The sequence below is a fragment of the Triticum aestivum genome, chromosome 5A (genome assembly GCF_018294505.1).
Source record: "Triticum aestivum cultivar Chinese Spring chromosome 5A, IWGSC CS RefSeq v2.1, whole genome shotgun sequence".
NCBI classification, from domain to species: domain Eukaryota; kingdom Viridiplantae; phylum Streptophyta; class Magnoliopsida; order Poales; family Poaceae; genus Triticum; species Triticum aestivum.
The window spans coordinates 712,630,873-712,639,625 of NC_057806.1; the positions used below are offsets into that span (position 1 = coordinate 712,630,873).

At 56.4% G+C, this 8,753-nt stretch overlaps 1 pseudogene; it reads right to left on the reverse strand.

The window, feature by feature from the left end:
• The window catches only part of LOC123101893 (post-GPI attachment to proteins factor 3-like), a 76,539-nt pseudogene extending 70,207 nt beyond the window's left edge, over positions 1–6,332 (reverse strand).
• Positions 6,333–8,753: the final 2,421 nt, after the last annotated feature.

Below are 8,753 nucleotides of genomic sequence, written 5' to 3' on the forward strand. Positions count from 1 at the left end.
CAATCACACTAACAGGGATTGTTGGGTGTTCAAGTAGGCAGGCAAGTTAAGAGCCAAAAACAAAGACAAGGGGCTGCATAGCGATGACGAGGAGGAGCCCAGGCCGCCGAACAACAATGGACAGAAGGGCTTTCCCTCACAAGTGCGGACGGTGAACATGATATACGCAACCCACATTCCCAAGAGGGAGCGGAAGCGTGCGCTACGGGACGTATACGCGATGGAGCCAGCCGCCCCAAAGTTCAACCCATGGTCCTCCTGCCCGATCAATTTTGATCGAAGGGACCATCCCACTAGCATCCGTCATGGCGGCTTTGCCGCATTGGTTCTCGACCCAATCATCGACGGATTTCACCTCACAAGAGTCCTCATGGACGGCGGCGGTAGCCTGAACCTGCTTTACCAGGATACAGTGCGGAAAATGGGCATAGATCCATCAAGGATTAAGCCCACAAAAACGACCTTTAAAGGCATTATACCAGGTGTAGAAGCCAACTGTACAGGCTTAGTAACACTTTACGTGGTCTTCGGATCCCCGGACAATTTCCGAAGCGAAGAGTTAATCTTCGATATAGTCCCGTTTCGCAGTGGCTATCACGCCCTACTCGGACGAACCGCATTCGCAAAGTTCAATGCGGTGCCGCACTACGCATATCTCAAGCTCAAGATGCCAGGCCCTAGAGGAGTAATCACGGTCAACGGAAACACCGAACGCTGCCTCCGTACGGAGGAGCACACGGCGGCTCTCGCAGCGGATGTACAAAGCAGCCTTCTTAGGCAATTCTCCAGTCCGGCCGTTAAAAAGCTAGACATTGCCAAGCGCGCCCGGAGTAACCTACAACAAGACCGCCTGGCACGTTCTGAGCAGGCGTAGCAATGCAGCCCCAACCCCAGCCCTCGCGACATAGCGAAACCAGCGCCTCGCGTACATAACTACGCCCTTGAAATACCAAGGGAACAGGGGAAGGGGCACAATAACGGCATGCCCAAAATACGGCTTAAAACATACTAGGGGCTGCCGGATTCTTTTTTAATTTCTTCTTACTTTCAGGACTCCATACTTCGGACGACCTGTTCGGCAATTCGACTGCCGCACAAACGATGCAAGATCCAGGGAGGCAGACAAGCCATGCCGCATTATGGAACTCTCAGGTGGTCTCTGTTACGAGCAGTATACCTGTTTTGAATACAATTCCGCGGCCTGCCCCTGGTCAGGACATGTTAAATAGTCCAATATCTTTTTGCTTATTGCACTACTTGTATCGTTCGGCTTTGATAAATAGCCTCTCTATAAACAATGCATAGCTTTTTGTCTATTTTTTGCATTATTGTCGGTGTACTAGAGTAGGGGTACCCTAGTATTCCGAACTTGTGCACGGGCAGTCGCAGCATCCCGCGGCAAGGCTTGCCGGGTGACCGCCAAGGCCCTCCATGGTTCCTTTGGAGCCATTCAAGGACAAAGTATCCAAGCCAAGGAGACAAGACCCCGGCAAGAGGAGCTTGCCGGGAAGGCCAACCAAGGTATCTCAAGGAACTTGCCGCGACGCGCCACGCGTCCCGGCAAGGCCCGGTGAGCGACAAGCTCCCGGACGCGACAAGACAACGACCGCGGCAAGGCTCTTGTCGCGGCAAGCCACCACTCTGTATCCGCGCTCCAGCACATCCACCAACGTGTCGCTCTGGGACCCTTCCAGGCGTATGTGGCGGGAGGCTGTGCAGCCAGCGGTGCGCGGTGGCAAGCGGCACTAACAAGATTGCCATCGTGGCGAGCGGTGGCGTCCCTGACGGTCCCTTTTGCACTATTTAGGCGAAGTAGACGGGCATTTAATGCCCTTGTCCCCTGCCGTCAGGGTTAGGTATGATACACTATAGCAGGTAGCTGTACCAACCACAACACCTTTCCATTTTTACCCTTGTCTACGTTGCCACCTGTCGGTGACCCCTTGAGCATATAAAAGGAGGCCCATGCGCAACGTAGAGAAAGAGGAAGAGAACACTTACGCTCGGTCTCGTTAGCTGCTGGAGTGTACTGTAGCACTCCGCGCTCCTGAGCAAGAACTCAATACAAACCACAAAGCAGGAGTAGGGTTTTACGCATCCGTGTGGCCCGAACCTGGGTAAACTGCTCGTGTGCTTTGCCTCGATCCGCTCTTCGTGCAACCCTCGCCCCCACCGAATCGAAAGGGACTCGGTCCGCCGGTCCCATAGGTGTTCGTGGATTAGTCCCCCGGCATCTTGGGCGCGCCAGGTAGGGGAGTCGAGGTTGTGTGAACCAGATCCGGCGTTCACACGAGCTAGATCTTCATCATCCTCATCGACATGCCGCCGAAGAAGAAGGCTTCGGAGGCGGCTGCTCCGTCCGTGCCGAACCCACCACCGCCGGAGCAAACGGCTGATGGGGCAAAAGCCGGCGGAAGAACGGGCGTCGACGAGGGAGCTCACGGTGCTGCCAGGTCCAAGGACAAGGCTGCGCTGCCCATCGGCGGCGTAGCCGGCTCCCACAACGACCGGGCGCACTCCAAGACCTCGGTGTCCGTACATGCACCGCGCCCATCTCAGGAGGCGCGGGACCAGCAGCGTCATGGTACTCACGGTACCATGCGTTTGCTGGACCAAGATTGAGCTGGTGGATCTCGGAGTGCTCAAGACCAGCATGCACGCCAACATGCTGGCACGAGCAAGGCACGGTCGCCTGGACAGGATACTGCTCCTTCTAACATAATTAGAAATCCGAGCATATCCCGCTCCTTGCACCGTTCGCCACCGCCACCCGCCACTACAGCAGAAGCTCCCGACAAGTTTTGCTCCGGCAAGCTTGCCGGGGAACGTCAAGCTCCGGCAGAGCCGCAGGTTCTCGCCGTAGAAGCGGATGTTCCTACAGCAGCAGATTTGCCTTTAGTCCTTGTTGTCGAGCCACAAGCTCCAGCATGGACACAGCAGATTGTCCGTTTCCTTCAGACAGGAGAACTTCCCGAAGAGCAAGAAGAAGCGGAAAGAGTAGCCCGGCAGTCAAGTATGTACCAGTTTGTCGACAACACATTGTATAGAAGAAGACTCAACGGTGTGAAATTGAAGTGTATTCACCAGGAAGACGGACAAAAGCTGTTGGCAGAGATACATGGAGGCATATGTGGTCACCACATTGGCGCAAGAGCACTTGCCGGCAAAGCATTCCGGCAAGGTTTCTTTTGGCCGACAGCCCTCCAGGATGCAACTGCACAAGTAACCAAGTGTGAAGCATGCCAGTTCCATTCCAAGAAGATACACCAACCAGCTCAAGCTCTCCAGACGATCCCTTTATCCTAGCCATTTTCGGTCTGGGGGCTCGACATCCTCGGCCCCTTTCCCCGAGCAGTCGGGGGCTTTGAGTACTTGTACGTTGCAATCGACACGTTCACAAAGTGGCCGGAAGTGGAAGCAGTGAGGAAGGTGACAGCACAGTCAGCAGTCAAGTTCTTCAGGTCGATTGTTTGCCGCTTCGGGATCCCTAACAGGATAATCACCAAAAACGGTACGCAATTCACGAGCTGCACCTTCATGCAGTACGTCCAAGATCTTGGCGCCAAGGTCTGCTTCGCTTCTGTTGCTCACCCGAGAAGCAACGGTCAAGCGGAGAGGGCAAATGCTGAAGTGTTGCGTGGGCTCAAGACCAGGACTTTCGACAGGCTGCAAAAGTGCGGAAGAAACTGGATCGAGGAGCTGCAGTGGTTCTTTGGTCGATCAGGACGACGCCAAATCGAGCCACTGGCCAGACACCTTTCGCTCTAGTCTATGGAGCAGAGGCAGTTCTCCCCACGAAACTCGTGTACGGGTCACCTCAAGTGCTCGCTTATGATGAGCTTGAGCAAGAGCAGCTGCGACAAGATGACGCGCTACTCCTTGAGGAAGACCGTCTTCAGGCTGCTGTACGAGCTGCTCACTACCAGCAAGCTTTGCGCCGCTACCATAGCCGCAAAGTTAACGCCAGAAGTCTCGAGGAAGGCGACCTTGTTCTTCGGCGTGTTTAGTCCGCCAAGAATTCCAAAAAGTTGACGCCGAAGTGGGAAGGCCCTTACCGGGTGAAACAAGTCACTAGGCCTGGCGCTGTCCGCCTTGAGACCGAAGATAGCATTCCGGTGAGCAATTCCTGGAACATTTAGCATCTTCGTAAGTTTTACCCGTAAGGCGCGGTTGCCAGAACCTGTTCCGGCAACCACCTTTTGTACAAGTCTTGCCGCTGTTGCATGTAATCCTTTGTACAAAGCCGGGCGCAGACCTCATGCATAAGTAAAGCTCATATGCTCCGCACATCTTGTCAATTTCATGCTTTCTATTTTTTGCATATGTGATCTGACACTTTGTGCAGCACCTACTCCCCGGTAAGCAATAACGAGCCGTAAGGCTCCATATCTTTATTTTCTCCTCTTTCTTTTTTCTCAACGAAAGGAAGGTTCCCTCGACCACAAGTTTGCCGGGGGGGAAAGGAGAAGATAATGGTATGGACCATGCGTCGTTCAAGAAAGTTTCGCCTTACCGGGAAGCAAACAACAGAAAAGCTAAGTTGCCAAAGTTTGAGCAATCAGATTTTATAAATTTTTAAGTTATCTCCCTTGAACGACCGCACTTTGTATGGAAAACCTGTGCGCGGAGGAACCAACTCATAGCTAGTTGCGCCCTTACTTTGTTTCGAGTCCGCTCAACAACTTAAGTGAGCTGCGACTAGTTGCGACAAGGTTTCTTGTCGGTAGCGACACCGCCAGCAGGCTGCTGACGTCCCGCACTCAGCGCTCGCGGCTAAGGTGCCTGCACCGGTAAGTTCCCTAAAAGCGTAGGGCAAAAACATACAAAGGGAGGAATCAAGTAAAGGGAATAACATTGCAATCATTACTCGGAATAGTGTTATATTACAAGGTAGCTTGTCGTGGCTCTAACAGATTGTTCTCATAACATGACCAGCAGCGACAAGAAAAGAAGAAAACGGGCGGCCTAGTCTACGCGATCGCCCTCAATCCTCTTGATCCCGCTCACCTTGTCCACAATGGGTGCGACAAGGGTCTTGAGCGCCTCCAGATCAGCATCCGGCGGCAGGGTCTTGAGGACATTGGTGAGGTTGAGGCCCAGGTTGCGAAAGGCCACCTTCACCAACACCTTTTGAAGAGCTCCCGCGCAGATCTTGCGCGACTCGTCGGCCAGCTGCTTTGGGATCCTCTCCCGGAGTCGCTGGAGGGCCGTCGCCACGCCTTTGAAGAACAAGATGAGCTTGGCGCTGGGTTGGAGGTTCTCGTCGGAGGGATACCCAAGATACTCCATCCCCAGCTGCGCCAGCTCCCTGTCAATGTCTGCGGCAACATTCAAGAGACCCTCCGTCCAGAGCTCCACATTCTCCCTAAAAGCATTCTGGGCGGCGGCAGCACTCGCCAGCAGCGCCTTGTCGGCCTTGATCTCCTCCTTCAAGGCCACCTCTTGCTCCCTGGCACCGTCCAGCGTCTTGGTCAAAGTGGCCAGCTTCAACTCAAGATCTGCGTTGGAGTCCTTGGCGGCGGCAAGCTCTTCACCACTCGCCTTGAGATCGGCCTCCAGCTGCGCCACCTTCGTCTCCAGCTCCTTCTTGGCGGCCTCGGCAACTGCGGCAGCATCCTCTGCTTGCTTAAGGGCTCCGCCGAATTGTTGCTCACGCGCGGCAAGCTCCTCCTCGTGGCTGTCGAGGTTAACTTTCCGCTGCACCAGCTCGCCCTCCTGCGCAGACAGCTTCTCAGCGGCAAGCCGCTGTTGCTCTTCAACTTCGGCCTTCTCGAAGAAGAAGGCCTTCCGCTCTTCGGCAAGTTGCTCCCGCTCCTCTGCCAGGGACCGGAGAGCTTCCTGGTTGAGACCCCGGAGCTCCTCCGCGCGCTTCTCGATGTCCGCTCCCCCCTTCACGACAAGCGCCTCGCGGGATTCCAGCTTGCCTTGCCGCACGCGGTAGAGCGACAACAGCTTCCGCAGCAACCGCTCCTCCTCAGGCTCGCCGCTGCTGCTGCTCGGCGCATCAACTAGCATCAGCCCAGCGGAGGCGAGCACCTCTCCATCAAAGCTCTCTCCCTCTACCGGCGCCCTGGAGCTTGACGCCCAGGGGAGGTTGATGAAGAAGCCATCGCCGGCCTTCAAGTAGACGCCTGGCTGGGGCTCTTCGAAGCCTGGCGCTGCGGCAGCGGCAGATGGGTCGGCGGTTGACGTAGCGCCTGGCGCTCCTGCGGCCTCAGGGCCATCAGTGCGATAGCCAGACCCCTCGCCAGCTGCGGCGGCGGTAGCTTTGGCGGCCTCGTCACCGGCGGGATCATCAGCGCCGGCTGCTTCTTCAGTGGCAGTGGCGTCATCGGCAGCAACCTCGGTCTCCATCAGCTCCGCCGCCGGGGGGACGCCGGTGATGTCCCTTGCCGGAGAACTCTCCCTTGGCGGAGGACTCTCCCTTGGCATTTCGGGGGCGGCCTCCGGACGCTCCTGGTGGGGCTACTCTGCTCCTACACAAACCAACAGAAAGATGTCAGCAAAGAAAGAGTATCCATGCGCGCCTAACAGCGGAAAGTGAACCATATACTTACGCTGGGGGCTGCTCTGGAGAACAGTTGCCGGGTCCGGCAAGGTTGTCTCGGACGCACCCCCTGCTGTCACGGTGGGTTCGTCCTCGATGATAATCACCGGGACCTTGGCCCTCTTCGCTGCTCTCTGGGCCAGAGTCCTAAAAAGGAATAAGTTCAGAGTAAAGCAAATGAGATACAAGACAAAACAGCAAGAATTGAAGAACTACAAGTACAACAAGAAAATCTTACTCTTCTTCTTCCTCGTCGGAGCTGAACGCGGAGAAGTCGAAGTCCGGCTCACGTCCGGCGCGAGGAGGCGGAGGAGTAGTTTCCCTTGACCGCTTGGCGGGAACAGTGGCGGTGGTCTGAGACGACCCTGCTCTGGCTGCCGCCGCGGCGTGAGAAGCGGCAGGAGCAGAAGCGGTGGTCTGGGTGGACCCCGTTCCAGTTGCCGCAGCAGCGTGAGGTGCTCCCGCGGCAACAGTGCTTGCCGTGGTGGAGCGTGTCTCACGGCGCGGCGACTGTTGACTCGCCCGCCGCCCCGCTACGTCCCCGGCCTTGTGGAGACGCCTTCTTGGTGGGGATGGAGGCTCTGCTTGCGGCGAGCTGCCTGAAGATGAGGAGGAAGAGGAGTTGATCTCCAGCGAGCCGCTCGTATCCTCGGCGGGCTCGCTCGACTCGACGTCATGCCCGGCAAGCTCTTTCTCACCGACGGGCTCCTCTCGCTCGGCACGGCTTGCCGCCTCTGCTGCCTCTGCGTCCTCCACGGTGAATCCAAATTCGCCCGCGGCTGCGGCTGCCGCCGCCTCTTCCAGCCTAGTGGCGATGCATGTCATCTCGGCATCGGTGGTGTCGCGGGTGAGGCTATTCTTTTCGTCGGAGCGGACCGGCACTTCTACCAAGCCGTCAAAGGACCCCTGCACGACGTCGTCTGCAGGCTCTTGCCAAGTTGGGACAATTCCATGTGAATCGCACAGCGGCATCATTGCACGGATGCGGTCGAGCACGGAATTGTTGCACAGCAGAACGACACCCTTCGGCAACCTGAACACTTCGGGATGTTGAGGGTCGTACTTGAACAGCTCCTGGAGCATCGCGTTAAGCTCCAGAACAGTAAAGTTGAAGTTGAGGCCCGAACGCAGCCTCATGATATCCGCCGCATTCTTTAATTCCCAGGCAGTTCTCCCCCATTCCTGCAGGGGGGTGATGCAGCGACGAAGAAAATATGCACCAACAGCGCCTACAGTGAGCCCGGCAAGCCTGAGGCGTAGGATCCGGGTGACGGCAATCTTCAGCCTATTGTCTTCCGGGGCCACGTCACTCCAATCGCTGCCGCGTGCTACTGGGGCTTGGCACCGGGCGGTAAACGGCTGCGGGTTCTCCTCGTCAATCCAGCACCAGTCTGCTCTCCATTCCTCCCACTTGCCGCGGAACTCTCCCTCCAGATAAGTGTCCTTCTTGCCGGCCCTCGAGATCCAAGCGATTCCGCCGGATAAAGGCTCTCCTCTCTCTACTCGGGGCATAAAGAAGTGGCGAAAAAGGGCTACATTGGGATAGACTCGGACAAAGTTTTCGCAGAGATGTGCGAAAACTGCCATGGTCAGAACAGCATTGGGGGTGAAGTCAAGGAGGCGGAACCCGTAGGTGTTCATAATGCCGCAGAAAAACTCAGAAAAGGGCGGGCAGAGCCTGCAGTAGAAGAACAAGGTGAAGAAAGGATATTCGTTTGGAGCCATTTTCCAAGCGGCGGCTGGAAGTACCTCCGTGCGCGGATGCGCTCGCGTCTTTGTCGACCAGAAGAGATAGTAATTCTCCCTCAGCTCCCTCGCGGCGAGCTTGGGGGGGAAGATTGCCCGCTCCTTTCGCAGAGCCGCAAGCCGCTGAGCCTCGGTCGACTTCACAACCTTCCCTTTGTCGGCTCTCGGAGCCATGGCGGAAGTGGTGGAGGAGGTCGACGGCGTTGGTGGTGCTGGTGGCGATGGGGGGCGGGGCGCTGCTCTCTTTCAGCTTTGGGATGTTGGGGAACATAGTATAAATTCAAAATTTTCCTACGTGTCACCAAGATCTATCTATGGAGTCATCTAGCAACGAGGGAGGAGTGGATCTACATACCCTTGTAGATCGCGCGCGGAAGCGTTCAAGAGAACGGGGTTGATGGAGTCGTACTCGTCGTGATCCAAATCACCGATGATCCTAGCGCTGAACGGACGGCACCTC